Below are 23,894 nucleotides of genomic sequence, written 5' to 3' on the forward strand. Positions count from 1 at the left end.
TGAGATTTCCAGAATCACTTTACAGAAATGAAAATATATTGAATTTTTAAGGACTTCCAATAAAGGGGAGAGAGTTATTTTACTTTATTTTCGTTTGTGTTAAAAATATATATGTGTACATATAGGCACATTAAAATATCATCCACCAAAATGCAAACAATAGTGATTATCTATACATGGTAGAAATATCAAGGATTCTTATTCACATCATTTTGGTTACGTGGATTTCCATAATGAACAAACAGTAAGTTAATTGTGTAAAGGCTTAAAACAGGATTGATTAGACTACAAAGGTATTGTATAAAACTAGATTCAACAAAATTAACTTCTACTTTCAAATTTTGTAATAACAAGTATGTCATTTTAATAATTTTCAATTCTTAAGTCTCCACCATGGAATGTGAACTCCTCCATGAGATATTGAACATTCAATAATTAGCTGTATAAAAATTGAATTTTTAAAACATTTTGATCACCAAGAGTTTCCTCAGTATTTGACAAAAATTTTATTTACACAGATTTAATATAAAAAAAGAGACACTGAGCAGCACACTGGAGTCCTCTGAAGACCTCTGAAGATGTACCAACATCCAGATCTCACCCTACAAGATCTCAGATTTAATGGGTCTAGGCTCTGGACCAGATATCAGGATTTTTTTAAAAAAAAGTTTGTTTATTTGAGAGAAAGAAAATGCACGGGGGGGGGGGGGTGGAGAAGGTAAGAATCGCAGGTAGACTCTCCACCTAGCGAGGAGCCAGATGCAGGGCTCAATTCCATTACCCTGAGACCATGACCTGAGCCAAAATCAAAAGTCAGGTGCTCAACTGACTGAGCCACCCAGATGTCCTCAGACACCAGGATTTTTAAAACAACCCAAAAATTTACTCCTTCACTTCCAACAGTAATAAATGTAAATCAAATCACTCTTATGTTGATATAATACTATTTGGAAAGTCATCCCAAATTCTCATTTACACTACAGAGAGGAATAAGAGAAATACTTCATATTGTCTTAAACAATTGGGGGAATTTTTAATGTTCAGGTTATAACTTTGATTAGTGAATTTCTTCTCTTAAATTTTATTTACACAGAAATACATTCAGCATCTGATATCCAAATATAAATACAGCAGCTCTGATGAGGAATAAGTACAAACAAATATATCCTCAGTTAAAACATACATTCAGGGACACCTGGGAGGCTCAATCAGTTAAGTGTCTACCTTCAGTTCAGGTTATGATCCCAGTGGGATCAAGCCCCACATTGGGCTTCCTGCTTAGTAGGGAGCCAACTCCTCCCTCTCGCTTGTGCTCTCTCTTGCTCTCTCACCATCTCTTTCTCCCTCTCTCTCAAATAAGTAAAATCTTTTAAGAAAAAAAATTTTTTTAAATAAAACATTCATTTCTCTACTTTTTGTTCATTAATCAACTTCTTGGAGATACATACACACTTTATCAGAGGCCAGTAAAAGGGCCCTTTGCAGAATTCTTTCACAAAGAAAACTACTATAAAATTGTGGGACACCTGGGTGGCTCAGCAGTGGAGCATGCGCCTTCTGCTCAGGGCATGATCCTGGTCCCGGGATCGAGTCCCACATTGGGCTCCAGTCCCACACCAGGCTCCCTGCGAGAGCCTGCTTCTGCCTCTGCCTATATCTCTGCTTCTCTCTTTTGTGCCTCTCATGAATAAACAAACAAATAAAATCTTAAAAGAAAGGGGGGGGGGGCAGCCCGGGTGGCTCAGCGGTTTAGCGCAGCCTTCAGCCAGGGGCATGATCCTGGAGACCAGGGATCGAGTCCCTTGTCGGGCTCCCTGCATGGAGCCTGCTTCTCCCTCTGCCTGTGTCTCTGCCCCTCTCTCTCTCTCTCTCTCTCTCCCTCTGCCTGTGTCTCTGCCTCTCTCTCTCTCTCTCTCTCTCTCTCCCTCTGCCTGTGTCTCTGCCTCTCTCTCTCTCTCTCTGTCTCTCATGAATAAATAAATAAAATCTTAAAAAAAAGAAAAAAGAAACAACATTGCTAACTTATGTGCCTTACAGTTCACATTTTTATGTATTTTTGGGCAAAGCCATCTTCAACACCATCCTTGTTAACAAATCTAAGATTTTTCAATTATATTATTATCCATCAAGGTTCAGCTAAAATTTCGATATGACATCAAAAAAACTCAAGAAAGACAAATCAATTAAAAGATACCTAACTTTCAAAAACAGAGATCTAACTTTCAATTAGACAAGTAATAGCCATTGGTTGGAAAATGTGTATAAAACTAAAGGCATGAAAAAAAAATAAAAAAAAATAAAAATAAAAAAAAAAAAATAAATAAAACTAAAGGCATGGCAGGTGATTTAGAAGTTCAAATACTAAATAGAAGACAACAAATACTTAATTTTATACTAAAACAGTATGAGAAAATTATTTCTGGCCATGTTTTTAAATAAATATCTCTTTATAGACTCTCATTATGTATCCTTATGGCAATCTCTCTATGATATAACTTTTTTAAATTATTAAAGTTGTTGTAGATATACAATATTATATTAGTTTCAGATGTACCACATAGTCATTCAACATCTATATACATTACAAAGTCATTACCATAGTAAATCTAGCCACCATCTGTCACCAGACACATTACATATATATTAACTACATTCCTTGCGCTGTACATATTATATCTCCATGTCTAATTTATTTTTTGTTTGTTTGTTTTGGGCTTTGGGGTATTTTTTTATTTTAATTCCAGTATAGTTAACTCTGTTACATTAGTTTCAGGTAAACAATACAGTAATTCAGTAATTCTATATATAACTCAGTGCTCATCAAGATAAATGTAATCTTAATTCCCTTCACCTATTTCACCCATTCCGGCACTCACTTCCCCTCTGGGTAACCTCCCGGGTAAAAATTTATACTCCCTCTTATAAAATAAAGAAAAATTCTTGTATTAAATTCATCCAAAATAGACCAGATTATTGGCATCTCAATATTCTAAAACTACCATATAGGGATCCCTGGGTGGCGCAGCAGTTTAGCACCTGCCTTTGGCCCAGGGCGCGATCCTGGAGACCCGGGATCGAATCCCACGTTGCGCTCCTGGTGCATGAAGCCTGCTTCTCCCTCTGCCTGTGTCTCTGCCTCTCTCTCTCTGTGTGTGACTATCATAAATAAATAAAAAAAATTTAAAAAAATTAAAAAACAAAATAAAATAAAAAATAAAACTACCATATAAAAAGTTATTTATGCATTTTGCAACAGATACAACCTTAAAAATCCTAACAGTAAAATGAGTGAAGAGGCAAAATATTATTTCTGTGGTAAATTAGAAAACTAAAGTAGGGATCCCTGGATGGCTCAGCGGTTTGGTACCTGCCTTCGGCCCAGAGCGTAAGCCTGGAGTTCCGGGATCAAATCCCACATCGGGCTCCTTGTGTGGAGCCTGCCTCTCCCTCTGCCTCTGTCTCTGTCTCTCTCTCTGTGTCTCTCATGAATAAATAAATAAAGTCTTAAAAAAAAAAAAAAAACTAAAGTAAATGGGCACCTGGGTGGCTCAGTTGGTTGAGTGTATGCCTTCAGCTCAGGTCATGATATCAGGGTCCTGGGATCATGCCCCACACTGGACTCTCTGCTCAGTGGGGAGTATTCTTTTCCCTCTCCCTCTAACACCCTCTCCCGCTCACACTGCTTGTGTGCGTGCTCTAATAGTTTTTTAAAAATTAAAGTAAATTCATTAAAAAATGAAATGCCATTAATCTCAGTAGAATCTATGAATTATTATTTTTAAAAAGATCTATACACTATTCATAACTATTATAGTTTCAATTTTACATCAGTATAAATTTTTGGTTATTTCACTAATTTTTTTTTTTGTATTTTCTATTTAGAATTTAAAAGATTCAGTGTCTCATTTAAAGACAGTCCTACAACACTCAAGAATAAATTGAGGATGACTCAATAAAACTACTACACCCAAAACAAATAACAAGGACAGTCCAAATTGATATGGTTCCTGTGGAAAGGGATACAAGAGCTTTTTATCTTTTATTTTAAATTATTCTGACACCATTAATGAATATAAAAGACAAAACAGCAAATTCAGAGAAGATAGGTGAGCCTAGAATCTTATCCAGTATCTATATACATATTTTAAAAACATTTTTTAAGATTTATTTATTTATTTTAGAGAGAGTGTGTGTGTGTGCACAAGTGGGAAGAGAGGCACAGGGAGAGAGAGAAAGAGGAAGCCGACTCTCTGCTGAGGGGGAAGCTGGACTGGCATGATCCCAGGACCCCGAGATTGACCTGAGATGAAATCAAGAGTTGGAGGCTTACCCAATTGAGCCCCGGAGGCATTCAAAACATTGTTGCACTCTTTTAATATATGCTAAGCTTTCCAGAAATGTAATATCTCACTAATTAAAAGAACAGTGTCTATTAGACACCATTAGAATCTTACCAAAAGGTGTTCATTATCTTGGGAAAAAATCATACTACAGAGCAAAGCTGATGATGGTATTTGATTCACCCATTTAATATATGTACCTAATATGCAGTCTAATATGCAGCAGGTGCATTCATGACTATTCTACACATGGGTATTAACATCTGATTACTTTATTCTACCCTACAGTACAGTAGAAACTAAGTCTTCACATACTGAAATACTTGTGTGAATGTTTGAGTTGTAAACTTCAGGAATTTTTTTTTTCATTAAATATCATGGTTACTGGAAAGACTGACTAACCTTGGTTTTCAAGCTTGGGTTTTTGGCAAGTTTGAGGTTTTGTTTGTTTTTTGAGTAAAGCCTGTCACACTTCAAGGAAAGCAACTGACAATATCTGTTAACAATAATAAAATTCAAGCAAAAAGCAGAATCTGGGAAATCTTGTATCTGCCCCCTTGAGCATGATAGCTTACACTGTTTAAATAGTTAAGACTTTTCTGATGAAATCAAAATATGATTTTTTTCATATTACTGAAATTTGGAAGATCTACATAATTCAGCAAAACAGTGTGTTTCAAATGACCAATACATTATGTTATAAAATCATGAATGGATAAAAACATTCATTCAGAGCACAAAAGACACCAAAAGATTTTAATATGAGTACAAAAGTTCCCTAGTATGGTTGAACATTCCACCTTGGAACTTTAAGAAATTACCACCTGCTGAGTCTTGATGAAGGACCAAAGAAGGATATACACAATTATCTAAAAAGGTTACATTACTACTTCCTTTCCCAAGGATATATCTATGTAAGGTCAGATTTCTTTATATACAGTTCAACCAAAAACAACGTAATGCAGAAAAATTGAATCCAATTATCTTCTATTAAGTTAGACATTATAGAGATTTATAAAAAAAATACACAACAGTGCCACTTTTTTCACAGATCTTTGTTTTGGAAAATAGTTATTTTTCATTTCATTAATTTTTAAATAATCTCTACATTCAACTTGGGGCTTAAACTCACAATCCCAAGATCAAAAGTCAGATGTTCTACCAACTGAGCCAGCCAGGCACCCCCAAAATAGTTATTTTTCATAAAATGTCATTTTCTGTTAGCATACATTTTTATTTATTTTTAAAATTTTTTTTTTAATTTTTATTTATTTATGATAGTCACAGAGAGAGAGAGAGAGAGGCAGAGACATAGGCAGAGGGAGAAGCAGGCTCCATGCACCAGGAGCCTGATGTGGGATTCGATCCCGGGTCTCCAGGATCGCGCCCTGGGCCAAAGGCAAGCGCCAAACCACTGCGCCACCCAGGGATCCCCCATTTTTATTTATTTTTAAATGGATTAAATAAGTTTTTATTTCTAGATTTTAATCTCTAACACAGTAAATATTGATAGATAAAACCAGAGAGATAAACAACATCTTTACAGAGTCCTCAATAATTATGAGTACAAAAGAAACTCAAAATCTAAGATCCATTAATCTACATAAAATCTTACCAAATCTTCTGCTAGACAGCTCACATTCTCTAGTCATTAAAATCAATCTAGTGACAGTAAGGGGACAACGAAAAACGATACACATATATTATATAACTTGTGATGAATATAATACAGGCATAATTCCAAACAGTAAATATGGGAAAACTATTTTGAAAGATTTAATTCAAACAGGTAAGACTGACTAAAGGAAAGTGAATTCCAGACAAAGGCCTGTTTGAACACAAGTGGAAGATGGGAGAACAAAGATGTATTTACGGTATTAATAATAGGTCAATGGGGCTACAGCATGGCACAGTAGCAAAATTGTGACAAGTGCTGCCATGGAAAAGTGAGCCCAGAGCATAGGCCACGAAGGGTTTCAATCCCACAGTACAAGTTTAGACTCTGAAATGTATTAATAGAGAGCTAACAGAGATTCTTATTCAGACTTATGACAATCAGACTTCAACTCTGAAACACAACCCTAATGGCAATGCATAAGACAGACTAGACTGTGCATGAGGAAAAGCCAAACACAAGGAGACATATATGGAAGAAAGAGTAATGAAGCCTGCACCCAGTCAGAGGGAGCAGAAAGTGAAGGATGACCTTCTTTTTTTTTTTTTTTAAGATTTTATTTATTTATTCATGAGAGACACAGAGAGAGGTAGAGACACAGGCAGAGGGAAAAGCAGGCTCCATGCAGGAAGCCCAATGCAGGACTCGATCCCGGGACTCCAGGATCATACCCTGGGCCAAAGGGAGGCGACCAACCACTGAGCCACCCAGGCATCCTGTGAAGAGATGACCTTTTAGAGGCAGACCGGGGCTTGGCAAATGAAAGAAAATGACAGGAGGGAAAAGGTGAATAAAAGATCTGAACCTGAATAACCAGGGAAATGGGACTATTATATGGGAAACAGAAGAAGACCCAAGTTTCTCAAAGGAGGTGGATTTGATGGGAATTGTGGTATTTTAAGATGTCTGTAGAGTATCAGTTTAGAAACTGGTCAAGATAATACTGAATGAAGGAAATTTGCACTAAAAGTAAGAATTGGAACAATAATTATCAAAAATAAGAACAGAGTAGAGCAAAGTGCCAAGAAAAGGAGTTTATGAGACATGAACAGTAAAGGAATGGGCAGAGAGAATTGAGCAGTAAAAATAAAATAAGAAAATTCAGAGACCTGAAAGAGTGCATGACCATAAAAGCTAAGAGAAAAGATTTCAAGGAGGATTAGTTGGTGAATAGCTGAAGAGCCTGGAAAAGAATAACGATCTAAATGAGGCCACTGGATCTATTAATTACGAGGTTACAGAATAGTCTCTGTTGAGTGCTTACGGCAGAACACAGATTAAAATGAATCCGGGTTCGTGGCCTCATTAGCATGGTATTAGGTACAGGAAATAAATATTTTACCAGGAGGTACATGAAAGTATGTTTTCCAAACAACAGTGTCTGCTTTTCAACCATAACAATTTTTTAATAAAACTGTATCTCTAAATTTAACTGTTATTTTCAAATAACTTATTTCAGTCACATAAAACACTGATTTTAGCATTAAAATAGAATACTATCATTTACCTAATAAATTTTATGACACAAAAAGAATTTACAAAAATATATTTATATACACAATTGTGCTACATATTGAACCTCATTCTACTGCATAAAAGAACATTATTCTTAGTGTAGATGAGTCTACTATAGGACATTTGAATGCAAGTCCAACAAACAGCGTTATTAAGAAAAACCCCTATTATCCAATCCCTTTTTCTTAGTAATATCAAGCAGAATATGAGATCAAGCTTAATTAAGACATATTTATATGAAATGTGTATTTAGCCAGACCTATGTTTATACAACAGTATTATATGAAATATCCATATTTGTTAGCATAATCTAGAAAACAATCACTGTTCAACAGAAGACTGAACACTGTTCTATGAAATTATAATCTAATTCTTTATTTAATTTACAAGAAACTTTACAGGAATACATTTGTTTAAAGCAAATTCATGAAGTATGTCATTAAAACATGTAGTTAAAGGGCTTAAAAACTTAGACTCTGTAGGTCCAGAAGGTCTCCCCTCTCTCATCAGCTGGCAGGGGAGCACTCTGTAGAACAGGAATCTGAGGGCAAGAACAAACTAATATAAACCTCCTCAATTTGCCATTGAATATATGAAGACTAGTTCTATGCTAAGCATTCATCTATTTTTCCCCATCATCTCAATGGCCAACACAAGCTGTAGTTTTGTTTGAAACCTCAAACAAAAGGATTAAAGATACATAAAATCATCTGCTCTCATCTTCAATGATGGACAGGAAGATCAGAGAAGCTAATATGTTCCTCTTGAAACATACACATGAATATGCTTTGTTCTTCCCCAAAATACCAAAAGGATAACAGACAGCAAATCATGCCCACAAACCAAAACACAGTTGTTTCATCTAATTTTAGAAAAAAAATAACAAGGGACTAGAGAAAAGTTCTCTCTGGAATAACTCAATCCTCAAATCAGGGAAATTCAAAGAGCACAACATGGAAAAACCAACAGCCTCAATTCTCCCCTTTAGGATACTAATTCTATCAGCACTAAATCAAAACAAAGAGTATGTTTATAGAAGATCCCAAAAAAGTTTGAAATCTCTCTTTTTCAAAGAAGAAAAAAAGCCCATTTACAGGAAACATATCTAAATGTATTATTCAAGCACAGGTGCTCTGTGGTTTACCAAATCTGTTTCTTTTTTGTACCATATTGTTTTTTTGTTGTTGTTGTTTTAATTTTTATTTATTTATGATAGTCACACACACACACACACACAGAGAGAGAGAGAGAGAGGCAGAGACACAGGCAGAGGGAGAAGCAGGCTCCATGCACCGGGAGCCCGACGTGGGATTCGATCCCGGGTCTCCAGGATCGCGCCCTGGGCCAAAGGCAGGCGCTAAACCGCTGAGCCACCCAGGGATCCCCTAACGTGTCTTTGAAAGGACTTGTGGAGGACAGCCCCAGTGGCCCAGTGGTTCAGCACCGCCTTCAGCAGATCCTGGAGACCCGGATTCGAGTCCCGTGTCAGGCTCCCTGCGTGGAGCCTGCTTCTCCCTCTGCCTGTGTCTCTGCCTCTCTCTCTCTCTCCTCTCTCTCTCTCTGTCTCTCATGAATAAATAAAATCTTTTTTTAAAAAAATGAAAGAACTTGGGGAGGAAGAACAATTATTTCACAAAAATCTTACTTCTCTAAACTATTACTATATTAAGCCATGTACTGGTCTTTTTGCTACCAAGAGTCCAGGTGAGCAAGAGATACAAATTTCACAAGGCAAAGACCTTTTCTTGCCAATTTTTTTTAACTTAGTCATTAAAAGATCTTTTCTGATAAAAAACATTTACTCTTTCAAACCAAAACTTATTTCAGAAACCTCATTAAAGTACAAGAAATTTAATAAAAGGGTTTTATGTTAATAGACTTAGATTATGTTTCTCATTGGGTTATATGGATCATCAAAAGTTCCTAAAGGGAGCATGGCTGGCTCAGTAGGTAGAGCACACAATTCTTGATCTCCAGGTGGTGAGTTCAAGCCCCATATTGGGCACAGAGATCACCTAAAAAAAAAAAAAAAGTTCCCAAAGTAACTGTCCAATTAAATGAGAAAGTGAATGAACTATTTTTCTAAGCATGTATAAGACAAGTACTCTCTAGCATTTTTGAGATGTATCACAACTCTCAAGGTTTTAAAAAAAAAAAAAAGATTTTATTTTATTTATTCATGAGCGACAGTGAGAGAGTGACAGAGACACAGGCAGAGGGAGAAGCAGGCTCCATGCAGGGGAGCCTGCATGGGACTCCATCCAGGGTCTCCAGGATCACACCCTGGGCTGCAGGCGGCACTAAACCACTGCGCCACTGGGGCTACCCTCTCAAGGTTATTTAAATCGCACCAAGGAAATGCTACAAATTCCCAAGGGTTCTAATCAATGCCCTATTTATTTTCCACTTGCTCCACCTAAGCCCCCATCCCTCTTGTGCTCTGTTCCTGCTCAGATCATCACCTAGGTTCCCTAGGTGGGTTGCAGCAATGTATGTCAATGAACAAGACCCAAGACGGAGGGAGGGGAGGTCAGGGAGCTTTTCTCTTCCCTCCCTGCCTGACTGCCTCAAAGTCACAGTTCCCTTGGGTGCCCTCCTCCACAGTGCCAGCTCTCAACTCTCAGCTCTGGTAATCTCTGTAGAATTAAGGGCTTCTCACCACTGCTTTTCCCTGGGTGCTCCCCCCACCACCACCACCACCACCCTTGTTTGTTCTCTAACCTCTATAGTCTGTTCTTTTGCACCATAAAGGATGAAATCTCTTTCCTGCTGGGAGCTTGCCTGATGCAGCTAACAACACCAAGTCTGGCTAATTCAAAACAGTACGTTACCTAAAGAAATCCAATTTTAAAAGTTTAACAAGGTCTGAAGATCTATTCAACTATTATTTATTTTTGCTATTTGTATAATTGTTTGAGAATTAAATATTACCAGCTTACTTCCAAATGAAGCTAGTTAAAAGCTGAAAAACTCATTACAATTAAAGTTAGGTGTGAAATTTAACACTGCCTTGTCCTCTCAAAATAAATGCCTAGAAGCCCCAAATAAGCTTAACATAAAAAAAAAAAAAAAAATCAATGAACAGATTCTGGTAACCAATATTTCACTTCCTTTACCATATACTGCCTGGTTAATCCAAACACTTTTTTTTGTTATTGTTGAAGCCTTCCTTAGGCACAGGATAAAGAAAAGTTTTAAACCAATGGTTCTCAAATTTTGGGAGCGGAAGTAAATCAACCAAGAAATTCGTTAAAATGCTAATACCCAGGCCCCACCCCCACCTTCCTGAGAAATGTTTTTACCAGTTCACAGATAACTGTGATACATACCTAAATTTCAGAACTTCTTAAAACTGGCCAACTTTAAGATTCCACCCAAATCTCCAGTACTTTTTCTTTATGAATGAACATTCCACATTAAACATGGCCAAAGAAACCAAAAAACAAACTAGGAAATCCCTCACAAAGTAACAATAATAATGTACCCTAACTACACACCACTGTGATACTTGTTTCACATGTATTATTATCTAATTCTGTCCTCACAGGAACCACACCAATTAGGTAACACTGTTGCCTCCATTTTATAGATGAGAAAACTGAAGCCCAGAGAAACTAAGTAATCGGATCATGGTAGTGACTGGTAAAACCTTAGGTCTGCCTAGGTCTTAGACCTATGATCACCTTAGGTCTACCAGTCTCTTACGTGGAAGCTGGACAAGCAAGCTCCTGTACAGAAATGCAACTATGGAGCTTCAGACTGTCACAAAAAGGATTAAGCCTAAGGGCCAAGCAGTTAAACAAGCACTAACCCTGCCTGTCCACTCCCTCCCTATAACAAGTTCCCCTGACTCTCCACCCATTACTTACCAAGGCCTTCCACCTTCACAGTATGCTATCACATGCTATTAGAACATCACAAGCCTGAGTGTATATCAGCATTCCTTCTACTCTTACTACATGCTAAGTACATCTAAATCCCATCTCCACCAAGTACTGGCTGTGAGCTTGAGCAAATTTAATATCTCTATGCCTCAGTTTCCCAACCTGTAAATTGTGGGTCATAATCTCAAGTGCACTAAAGTGACGTAGAGATTAACTGAGATGATGTACATAAAGTACTTGCTTGACACACTAACACATAGCAAAAACTCAATAAACAATAGCTGCTAATCCAACATCTCAATCCTAGGTCCCATTTATTTTCTCTTAGCCTTGTTTCCTGAGACTATGACAAAAGATGGAACATACTTTTACTCATCAGGAGCAGACTAGTAACAGTGCTATAACTCAGTGGACTGAAAGCCAGGAGTAGAAAATTTTAGAGTAAGTGAGTCTTTTGGTAGCCCTCAAATTGCACCACTTTGACAAATATTTCCCAACTTGAGCATCAGCCTTGTTGATTACATACTAGTATGAAGAGTCTATAATTAACCTAATTCAAAACAACAATAAAATATCACTCAGCACAGGGACTTGGTCTTAATTTATCACCGTATCATCAGCACTGAGAACAGTGCTGGCTCAGGGCAGACACTCAAATATTTGACAAATTAATAAAGTATAAAGATACCAATGCAGACACACCTTAACTCATTAGCGAATCTTTACAAAAATAAGTATAATTTTCAGATAAATAACAATGTGCCAAGTGAGAAAAGTTATTTTCAAAATTCCCCTAGAATATTTTTTTTTAAAGATCAAAACATTTTTGTGTGTTACAAAAACAAAAATAAATCCAAGCAGATAATGAAGTTAACACTTTTTTAAGTGTTCTATCCTAGGTTCTCTGTCCTAGAATTTAGTAAGCAGAGTTCAACCCTGGGTTACTTCAACACTTTAGGATGCTATGAGACCTCCATCTTATAACCATGTTTCTGTAGTTCAGCTCCTAATTGGTTGGAGGAGTCATCCTCTGTGTATCTTCATCTTCTAAACCAGCCCAGTCTTCCTCAAGGAACTTGAACTCATCGTCTACCTCTCAGAAACTCAAATCTACCAGCTGCTTTTTCTCTGATGTGGCAACTTTCCCCACTGAAATCCTCTCAAGCCGAGAGGAAAACTGGAGCTCTCACTTTTCCTCACCAAAGGGACCAATGCTAGGGCCACCTCTGAAGCCAACTCTACCACTTTCTTTTTTAAAACAAATCATGGGCTTCCCTTAAAAACTCTCCAACTAGGGAATCCTGGGTGGCACAGTCTTGGTTTCAGCTCAGGTCAGGTTCTCAAGGTCATGACATGGAGCCCTACATGTCGCTCTGTGCTCAGTACAGAGTCTGCTTGTGACTCTTTCCTCCTCTCCGTCTGCCCACCCAACAACCAATGCTCACTTGCTCTTGAGCTCTAAAAATAAAAAAAAAAATCTTTATAAACTCTCCAATTACCAACCTCAGCTCCATTAATCTACTAAAAATGTTAAAGTAGTTCCATAATAACGCATCATGGTCATTTCCTATCTTCCATTCAAAACAAAAACAAAAACAAACCTAGTAACTAACAATTATCACTTTAGTGATGCTGACTTTTCAGAATTTCGAGAACCATACAAATAGAAGCCACAAAATGAAGTAAGTGCCCCTTAAGAGGTTAACCCTAGGCAGCCCAGGTGGCTCAGCGGCTCAGCAGTTTATCGCTGCCTTCAGCCCAGGATGTGATCCTGGAGACCGAGGGTGGGGCTCCCAGCATGGGGCCAGCTTCTCCCTCTGCCTGTGATTCTCATGAATAAATAAATAAAATCTTAAAAAAAAAAAAAAAGAGGCTAATCCTAACTAACACCCCGATAACTGTAATCTACTACTGAATACACAAAAGTTCCATTGTCAGCTATGTTTCCAAGCAGCCAAATAGGTAACCTTGAACAAGGTGCTTAATTTTTTTGTTCCCATTTTCTCATCCACAGAGAAAGTTTTACCACATCTACTTCAACAACTTGTTTAAAGGACCAAATGTACATAAAATGATTTCCAGAACAATAAAGTGCCATACAACTGTAAGTTGTTAAATGTGATATAAATATCATCAGATTTTAAATGGATATTTCCATTCATCTTTCTTTTTATGTCTCTGCCACTCTTTATATTTCCTAAATCCAAAGATCTGCCAGTACAAGAAAGAACCAGTTCCACCCACAGTCATATTTCAAACATACTAGGCCCTCAGTAAATATTTGTTGAAAAGTATGTTCATTCACATATTATAGAAATTTTAAAATTCTTCTATATGCAATACCTTAACTTGTAAAGGTTAAGCAGCAGACTACTTTCAAACAAAATAACAAATGACATAACTTACATAAAAGATGCCTGTGGTTTTGTCAAAAGCACCACCTTCCTTTGTGCACATTACTCAGCCTGGATATAAATATTCATCTGTGTGAATATCACCCAAGGAATGTTCTTCAGTATTCTGGTTTCACTGGAGGCATGCTTTCCTCATAGAAAAGGATTTCCCTTCTCTTTAACACTAGCAAGATTTCTAAAGATGCCAGATTGGTTCTTCTGGTTTTACAGTCTATGCTTCAGCACTTACAGGGAGAACTTCTGTGGACTTGTGCTCATTTCTCAAATTACCATTCATATACTAAATATGGAAAAAGTTTATTTTTCAAGACCATAAACAGAAAAATATTCTAATACTTCTATCTTAAGATTACTAATAGTCCACTAAATTTGTCAAATAAAAGCATAACTTTTAAATGCTAAACTTCCTGGTTCCTCTGAATATTATATAACGCCTCAAAAATAGAATTCAAGCTTATTTGGCTTTAGTTCTCGATTATCTACACATACATACACACACGCGTGTGTGCGCGCGCAGATGTATTACAGATCATCCATTAATAATTTTTATTAAGCTCTTGAATGATAGTTTTGTATTCACAGTTGAATATAAGTACCCTGAGAGATGCAAAATTCCTAATAGTTTAAACCAAATAATGAAACATCTGTAAACACAGTCACCCAACTCAGCCTTCTTACCATTTTTTTTTAAAGATTTTATTTATTTATTCATGAGAATACACAGGAGAGAGAGAGAGAGGCAGAGACACAGGCAGAGGGAGAAGCAGGCTCCATGCAAGGAGCCCGACGTGGGACTCGATCTCGGGTCTCCAGGATCACACCCTGAGCTGTAGGCAGTGCTAAACCGCTGAGCCACCGGGGCTGCCCCTTCTTACCATTTTTCTTCTCATTTACCCAACCACATTCTACTGCTGAAATGACTCCTACACTTTGTTACAAAAGATGGACTTTGTGTGCTCACTTTCATCCTTTATGTCTTTATAGCTCAAAGGACATTCCTGAAAATAAATATAGGCCATAAAAAAAATTGTTCTAATAGTACAGGTGACAATTTAATCATACTTTGAAAACCAGCCCCCCTGCACAAGGGTTACGAACTTAATTATGTAATATTTAAAAGACAGTACTGCATTTATGGACAATGATTTCATTTGAGAAAAATAGAAAGTTCTATCTCAAACAGGAACATTGTACTATTCATTTTATCTACAAAGAAAACCAGTGTTATATTACAGTCTAATTCTAATTCCAATAAACCCACCAAAATAAAGTACACGATTTGTATAATATTCTGGTATTTACATCAGAAATGATAAAGCAACACCGTATTACTGTTCAGAGTTGTCAACTTAATGAAAAAAACAAAAACAAAAACAAAATTCAACATTAGTTTCAGAACCACATTCATGACCCATATCATCCTCACTCCTGTGTGCCTTCTTTAACACAATACCAGTTCTGCAGGTTTATTTAAACAGTCTACCAAATGAACTAAGATCAAGGCAACCTGGTCTGGTGGAAAAGACAAGGGTTTCGTGGTCAGAAGACTTAGGTGTGAATCCAGACTTTGTTCCTCTGGAGCTGTAAGACCTTGAGCAAATATTTAATTCTCTAAGCTTAAATTTCCTCATGTGTAAAAGGACAAGACCATCAACCTTGAAAATTATTTTGTAGATTAAATCTCTCACTGTTCTCCGGGATCCCTGGGTGGCGCAGCGGTTTGGCGCCTGCCTTTGGCCCAGGGCGCGATCCTGGAGACCCAGGATCGAATCCCACATCAGGCTCCCGGTGCATGGAGCCTGCTTCTCTCTCTGCCTATGCCTCTGCCTCTCTTTCTCTCTGTGACTATCATAAATAAATAAAAATTAAAAAAAAAAATTTAAATCTCTCACTGTTCTGATTATACCAGATTCCTATATGGTATAGGAATTATACCAATTCCATCCAGTGGGTGATGATCTTATACTAAGGGCCAGTTCAGGGGCACCTGGGTGGCTCAGTTGGGTAAGTGTATGCCTTTGGCTCAGGTCATGATCCCAGGTTTCTGGGATAGAGCCCCCGCATCAGGGAATCTGCTTCTCCGTCTCTCTCTGCCCCTTGTGTGCTTGCTCTCTCATTTTCTCTCAAATAAATAAATAAAAATATTTTTTTAATTAATTCATTAATTTAAAAAAATGAGGGCCAGTTCAGAATTATTATGAAGTACATCATTAAGGGGATCACAAACTGTATGAGAGTTAGTAAAGCAGTAATACCATTTTTAGTCTTTTACTGAAAATGTTTTCATATACAAACATGAAAATTTCAGAGGTCAGAAATCTTTTTAAAACTGACATTTTTAAATATCAAAATGAAGCTTCAATTATCAACAGTGAAAACTGGTTAATTTTCTAAAAAATGTTTTGTGTGCTTATATTTATCCAAACCTCACAAAGCAAAAAATTTTTAAACTTTCTTAAAAGAGCTGTACTTTAGAACCCAGAGACAGCCCAGTTATCTAAACAATGGGCTACATGATACACCACAGTCTCCAGGCAAAGTCACAACAGGATGAGAAAAGAGCCTTCAGCCTCTCTCAGATTTCCTGGCCACTGTTATTTTAAAACTTGATCACATAAACATAAACAGAGGGAAAAAATCCACTTCAGATAAGCGCCATGGGTTATGACTTATGATCTGTTCTTAATACATCATATTAATTTACATTAAATATCACAATAATGCATTACACTTTTCTTGTTCATGCTTCTAGACTAATGAAGAATATGTGCATTACAGTTTTACATAATACGTATGTAGGGTTTTTAATCCTGTAATCTCTTTCTAAAGTTCTTTTACTTCTTTTTAAAATTAGCTTTTGAAAACGAAAATGTAACTCAAACTGGGAGAACAATGTCACACAGAACATACAAACGCAACAGGCAAATCTGCCTAAGATTAAAATGACTTGTTTACCACTGTGTGTATAATTCCTGCGCAATTTAAAATACTCAACACGAGCTGTATATTTAAAAGTCAATGAGTTACTTTGAATGGCTGCATTGTTTCAAGCTCTGGCTATAGCCCAATGTGTAATGTTTCTAAAATCAATGATAAAAAATACCAAGGTAATTTTTTCACGAAGCAATTTCCAATTATAAAACCACAACCCAAGGTATCTATGAAGTTTAGTTAATTTGTACAGATATGCTGTTTTCCTGCCAACCTTTGCACCATGACCATTCCAGCCCAAGTTCAAGATTCACATTTTATGGTGTGAATAGTTTCAACTAAACCTTAAGAATTTTTAAAACTTTCACACCCTGACGATACTTAGATACACTGCATCTACACCACCAGAGCATACCAGCAAATGAAACTTTAATTTAGCACGTACAGCAACCTGTGAAGTTGCGGCAGTGTTCCTAGTGGCTCACTGGTATCTGTAGATCAGGATGCATCCATTCCCCCACTACAACTTTATGCCCGATAAAACGTAACCTGTCTTCTTAAACACTACAGAAATAGTATTTCCGACACGGATGTGCCAGTAATAACCCTACCAAATTACTTCCTACTTAAAATCCCGGGGTTGGGGATCCCTGGGTGGCTCAGCGGTTTAGCGCCTGCCTTCGGCCCGGATCGAGGCCCGGGATCGAGGCCCGGGATCGAGGCCCGCATCGGGCTCCCTGCGTGGAGCCTGCTTCTCCCTCTGCCTCTCTCTCTCTCTCTCTATTTCTCTCTCTCTGTATGTGTCTCTCATGAATAAATAAGTAAAATCTTAAAAAAAAAAAAAAAATCCCGGGGTTGGAGCATCTGAATGGGTTTAAGGAGTTTTTGGAAATTAACAAATATAGAAAGCTCTTGTTCGGTAGCACAAACGTCAATTAACATACTCAAAGCCCTGGACCACCTAAAGACTGAAATTACAACGTTAAGACAGTCCCAACCCGGTCTTCTACATGATTAAACTATTAATTTAACAGTGGCTGGCCCCTGATTTGCAGGTATCTCAGAGCAAACGCACTATTCCTACGCCGGATCTTAAGCTCGTTTACTCAAGAGAAACAACTACCACGGGGCGTCCAAGCCCGGGCGGGACACCGGGTGCTCTGCTACCTGGGAGCCGGGGAAGAGACCCGACGGCGGCCGGCCGCCGACAGACCCGTGAAAGGAGACGCTCGCTGCCCCGTGCAAACGAGAACCGGCACCTGCCCCGCCACGCGCATCCCGGGGAGGAGACCCGGCCGTCAGCCCCGGCGGCCGAGGAGGCCCCGAAGCAGCGCGGCCCTGACGCCGACGCGCCGACCAGGGGCCCCGCGTCACTCACCGCGGCGGCCGCGAGCGCAGGTGCGCGGGGGCGAGGCGAGGCTACCTGTGGCCGCTGAGGTGGAGGGCGGGGTGGAAGGTAATGAAGTCGAGCGCAAAGGGCGACTGCGTGGCCGAGCTCTGAGACGCGGCGGCGGCGCCCGCGATGCTGCGAGCTTCCTGCTCGGACAGATCCCGGGGCCGTCTCCGCCCGCCGGCCGGCGCCCCGCCGAGTCCCCGGCCCCGGCGCGCGCACGTCACGGCTACGGAGCGCCCAAGGGGGCGGGGGCGCCGCGGGCCGGGGCGGGGCGGGGCGGGGCGGGACGGCCGGGCTCGGGGGGCGCAGGCGCGCGCTCCCCGAGGGGGCGCTCGGCGCCCGCAGCCGCGCCGCGCGGCGCCGCACGGCCTCCCGGGCTGAGGTGGGCGCGCTGGAGCGTGGGAGGGGCCGCCGCGGGCCGGGCCGGCGGCCTCGTTCCCCCCTTGCGGCACGGCCTTCCTCGCCGCGGTGGTCTCCAGCCCGGGTGCGGAGACCGTGCAGTCCGGCAACAGCCAGAACCAGTTCACGGAGGGAGAAAGGTGTTCAGACAGGGCGCCAGGACCCCGCGTTTTACTTGAGGGCGGGCGGGAACCACCACTGCGTTGTTGCGGAGGGAAGAACCGCTGCTCACTAGGCCCCGGTCCGGTCGGCTTGGGCTGCGCTGGGCTGCGCTGGGCTGCGCTGGGATGGGCTGCGCTGGGCTGGGCTGCGCTGGACTGGGCTGCGCTAGGCTGTGCTGGGCTGTGCAGGGCGCTGGGCTACGCTGGGCTGGGCTGAGCTGCGCTGGGCTGGGGTGGGCTCAGCTGGGGTGGGCTGAGCTGGGCTGCGCTAGGCTGTGCTGGGCTGTGCGGGGCTACGCTGGGCTGGGGTGGGCTGAGCTGGGCTGGGCTGCGCTGGGCTGGGCTGGACTGAGCTGGGCTGCGCTGGGCTGGGCTGCGCTGGGCTGGGCTGCGCTGGGCTGGGGTGGGCTGCGCTGGGCCGGGCTACGCTGGGCTGGGGTGGGCTGAGCTGGGCTGCGCTGCGCTGGGCTGGGCTGCGCTAGGAGGCGCTGGGCTGGGCTGGGAGACGCTGGGCTGCGCTGGGCTGAGCTGGGCTGGGCTGCGCTGGGCTGGGCTGGGCTGTGCTACGCTGGGCTGGGGTGGGCTGAGCTGCGCTGCGCTGGGCTGGGCTGCGCTAGGAGGCGCTGGGCTGAGCTAGGCTGGGCTGAGCTGGGCTGCGCTGGGCTGGGCTGCGCTGGGCTGGGCTGGGCTGGGCTGCGCTGGGCCGGGCTACGCTGGGCTGGGGTGGGCTGAGCTGGGCTGCGCTGCGCTGGGCTGGGCTGCGCTAGGAGGCGCTGGGCTGGGCTGGGAGGCGCTGGGCTGCGCTGGGCTGAGCTGGGCTGGGCTGCGCTGGGCTGGGCTGGGCTGTGCTACGCTGGGCTGGGGTGGGCTGAGCTGCGCTGCGCTGGGCTGGGCTGCGCTAGGAGGCGCTGGGCTGAGCTAGGCTGGGCTGAGCTGGGCTGCGCTGGGCTGGGCTGCGCTGGGCTGGGCTGGGCTGGGCTGCGCTGGGCCGGGCTACGCTGGGCTGGGGTGGGCTGAGCTGGGCTGCGCTGCGCTGGGCTGGGCTGCGCTAGGAGGCGCTGGGCTGGGCTGGGAGGCGCTGGGCTGCGCTGGGCTGAGCTGGGCTGCGCTGGGCTGCGCCGCGACAGGAGCAGTCTTGCCGCTCTGCTTTTGGTGGCAGAGGGTCTGAAATGGAAATTTTGTATTCCTCCGGCCCCCGAATCCCCGTTTACTGACTAGAACCCAATCTTCTCTGTCGTTTAAGTTTTACTGTTTTTATAAGTGACATACCTGTAAATCCTATTTGAAAATTAAATATGAAGTGGCTATGCAAAATTGAATTATATGATGAAAACATGCGTCGCCTTTACAACGAAATGAAATGGTAATCATTAATTGTAATACTAAATGTCTCCGTTGAAAAAAGTTAAGAGGACCTACACAAGATAATTACATTTTTTTCCCTCAACATTTCTGAGTGGCAAGTAGGAAACTTCAGGAAATCTACAAAATTCTGATACGAGACAAATTTCAGATACTCAGTTCTTCCACAGTTCTTTTGGTGGAAAAGATAAGTTACGGTGAGATATTACGGTGAGATAGAAACTACTAATAATGAAGTAGGGAAGTAAGAAAGAGGAAGAGGAACCAAGAAAGGAAATAATTTACAGCAATCTCAGAAATTTAAGTTCTGATTGCCAGGAGGTAGGTCTTAAATGTATAAAACTACATTTCAAAACAAATTGGAAAAAAGAAAAACAAGAATAAGAAGAGAGTAATTTCTGTTCATAGCTTTGAGTTCCTTTTGGACTTAAGATTTAAAAGTTATGTGAGTAATAACTTGTGATTTTTTTTTTCTCTTGTTCTCCTTTACTCCCACTTCCATTACTGAGTCCCTTTGCTTCAAGTTCCGCATCTCTTGAATGTATCCAATTCTTCTTTAGAACCACTACCATTATCTTATTTCAAGCCACCATTATTTCAGATCTTGCATACTACTTTAGCCAGCTAAACTTTTCACCAGGCTGCAATCCTGTCCCCTTATAATCTTCTCTACAATGCCACCAGGTTTATATTTTACAAAAGTCTATGTAATCCTCTTTTTAAACTCCTATATTGACACTCTACCTTTAGTATAAAATCCAAATTAGTTAAGATGTGTTATGTGAGCCTTCCATTGTTTTTGTTTAAGAAGCACAGTGGGGATTTCTTTTTTTTTTTTTTTCTTAATTGAATTTTAATACCTTTTCATTGTTCCTCAGTTCATCACTGTCTTAAACCCCCAAAAGCTGTCCTAAACCAGGCTTATTCAGTTACCTGCTTGCCTTTGGAATCATTTGCATTTTGGATCACTGTCTTAGCCCTTCTTTCCTATCCAGTCTCATTTCCACCAACAGCCTGTCTCCATTTCTTGTACTTTTACACAAGCCATATTGAAGTACTGGTGTGTCCAGAAAAAAACAATTATGCTCTTTATGACATTGGAGTGTTGCCAAGCTAAATCCAGTGAATCCTTCAGAACAAAAACTGTTTGTCCCCTCTAAGTTTTCCTGGGGCCCCTGGCTGATTCAGTCAGAAGAGCATGCAGTTCTTATCTCAGGGTCCTGAGTTCAAGCCCCACCTTGTGGGCAGAGATTACTTAAATAAATTTTAAAAACTTTTAAAAAGGAAGAAGTTTTCTTTAATCCCCTTATCTAACACTTAGGTGCAATTTGGTGGTCTTTTTCATCTCTCTCATAGCACTCATTGCACGTATCTCTTCCAACACTTATTTCACCATTAATACTTTATATATCCACCAACTGAACACATCATCTGAACTCTTGATGTTGCCTCTGCTCATTCTAGTCCATTCTCTCTCCACTCCTAGAGTGACCCCTCCCCTGAGTCTGATTGTGTCATCTCCTCTACCAAATCCTGATGACTTTCAGATCAGTGAAAAACTCATTTATATGATTACAGAATCCTTCACAATCCTGAACTTACCCAGTCCTTTTTAATGCTCCTCTGTCATCAAAACTCAGTCTGTTATTTTCTCTGTCCTGACTCTTGCAGAATTTTTCATTTCTTTGTTTTCCGGAGCACCCACTTCATACCTATATTGTAGCACTTATTAAGTGGTATCAACATTACATTTTTATATTTGTTTTCCTCTGTAACAGCTCTCCAAAATACTGAGCTTTTTAATTTGTTTTTATTTTTTTCAAGATTTTATTTATTCATGAGAGACACTGAGAGAGAGAGAGAAGCAGAGACACAGGCAGAGGGAGAAGCAGGCTCCATGCAGGAAGCCCAATGCAGGACTTGATCCCAGATCCTGGGATCACACCCTGAGCCAAAGGCAAACGCTCTACCACTGAGCCACCCAGGCATCCCGATACTGAGCTTTTTAATTAGAAATTTTACCGTTATTTTTTTCTCATTCCTAGAGATGAGCACAGTGTCTGCCTCACTGAGTTATAACAACTGCTGAAATGTATTGAATGTTGTGTGCTAATACTATAGCACGCACTTTACATAAATCATCCCAATACATTCTCAGAGGCCTATGAGGTAATACAATGAGGATTTGCTTTTTGCTTGCCTAGCTTCTGAATTCCCATCCTATTTGTGGAGAATTATTAATTTTGAGTCTTGATGGGAACAGGGCCTACCTCACACTTCGCAAACTGGGTTTGGTCAAAGTCTCTCTCCCCACTAGGGCATAATCATGGCATGGGACCTCAGTTAACACGAATGGATGTTCTCACCTGCAACTTGGAGTCTGGATAGGGTGATGCAAATATGCAGAGATAGAGATAATTCACAGTTGTATAGATAAATGTGGCAACCCAGATCTGGTCATGACAGTGCTAACAGTGACATCATGAATAGATGGCCTTGCACATTTTACACACCAATTCTCCATCATTCCCAGTGATTGTGTGAGCTACATAGTACTTGTCTACTACATTCTTCTTCTAGATAAGTTAGCCAGAGTTTTTTGTTGTTGCTTTCAACCAAGAACCCCAATTAATCTAGAGAAGTTCTATCATTATCCCTATCTTATAAAAAAGTAATAAATAGGTGCTCAAGTGCTTATTTAATGAGTGAGATATTTGCAACACTATCACTTCTAGAAGAAATTTTTATCATTGCCTCAGTTATTAATAATTTTGTATGGATAGTAATCATCTGGAATGTATAGGGAACTAAGTTATAGGAAAGAAGCAGATCCCTAAAGAGATAGTTTTGGGAATTTTTCCTTAGGATATATCTTAGCCCATCCTCATACATCATCAACATTTTTATCTTCCTTACTTCATCATAAAAAACTAATGTTTGATGATTACTGTAAAATAATAAATAATTTTGTTAAAAAGTTTGAATGATGTTTTAAACATATTACTGAACTTACTCTAGAAAGTAGCCCAATACATCTTACATATATTTTCAGTATGAAAGACTAAAATTAAAGCTGAAATGTCATTTATCAATAGACACTTTGATTTCTTTTTGTGGAGCCCACCACAGGGTTTGAACTCATGACCCTGAGATCAAGAGTCAGACACTTAACTGACTGAGCCACCCAGGTGGCTCAAAAGATACTTTAAAAATTTTTCTTAACCAGATCACCATACATTTTTTTTTTTTTATCATTCTGTCTCCTGGAAATTTTTGTAACTATGGTTTCCCTTACCTAAACTCCCAGTTGTTTTTCCTGAATTGTTCTAGCGGCATTATAATTAAAACAAAAGCACAAGCGTGGCCAAAGATCATCACCTCAAACACTTAACTGTCAAATGTCTTAAAAACAGTCTGGCTGGCTCAGTCAGTAGAGCACACAACTTTGATATCAGGCTTTTATGTTCGAACCCCATGTTGGGGCCCCACATCAGGTGCAGAAATTACTTTAAAATAAAATCTTGGGACGCCTGGGTTGCTCAGTGGTTGAGCAACTGCCTTCGGCTCAGGGCATGATCCTGGGATCTGGGATCGAGTCCCACATCGGGCTCCCTGCATCGAGACTGCTTTTCCTTCTGCCTATGTCTCTGCCTCTCTCTCTGTGTGTGTCTCATGAATAAATAAATAAATCTTATAAAATCTTAAAAATCTGAGGTGCCTGAGCGACTCAGTCGGTTGAGTGCCCAGCACTTCATTTCTTCATGATCTCAGCCCTACTTCAGGCTTCACACTCAGTGGAGAGTCTGCTGGGGTTCTCTCT

The 23,894-nt window shown here is 40.6% G+C and overlaps 1 protein-coding gene across 1 annotated transcript in view; it reads right to left on the bottom strand.

Annotated features, from left to right (window-relative positions):
* MYO6 (myosin VI) overlaps positions 1-18,359 on the bottom strand; it is a 146,095-nt gene extending 127,736 nt beyond the window's left edge. Inside the window, exon 1 of the mRNA XM_041742613.1 lies at positions 18,138-18,359. The gene's annotated coding sequence lies outside the window, so the exon portion shown is untranslated. The remainder of the gene's footprint in view (positions 1-18,137) is intronic.
* Positions 18,360-23,894: the final 5,535 nt, after the last annotated feature.

This window comes from Vulpes lagopus, chromosome 1 (assembly GCF_018345385.1).
Source record: "Vulpes lagopus strain Blue_001 chromosome 1, ASM1834538v1, whole genome shotgun sequence".
In the NCBI taxonomy this organism is placed as follows: Eukaryota; Metazoa; Chordata; class Mammalia; order Carnivora; family Canidae; genus Vulpes; species Vulpes lagopus.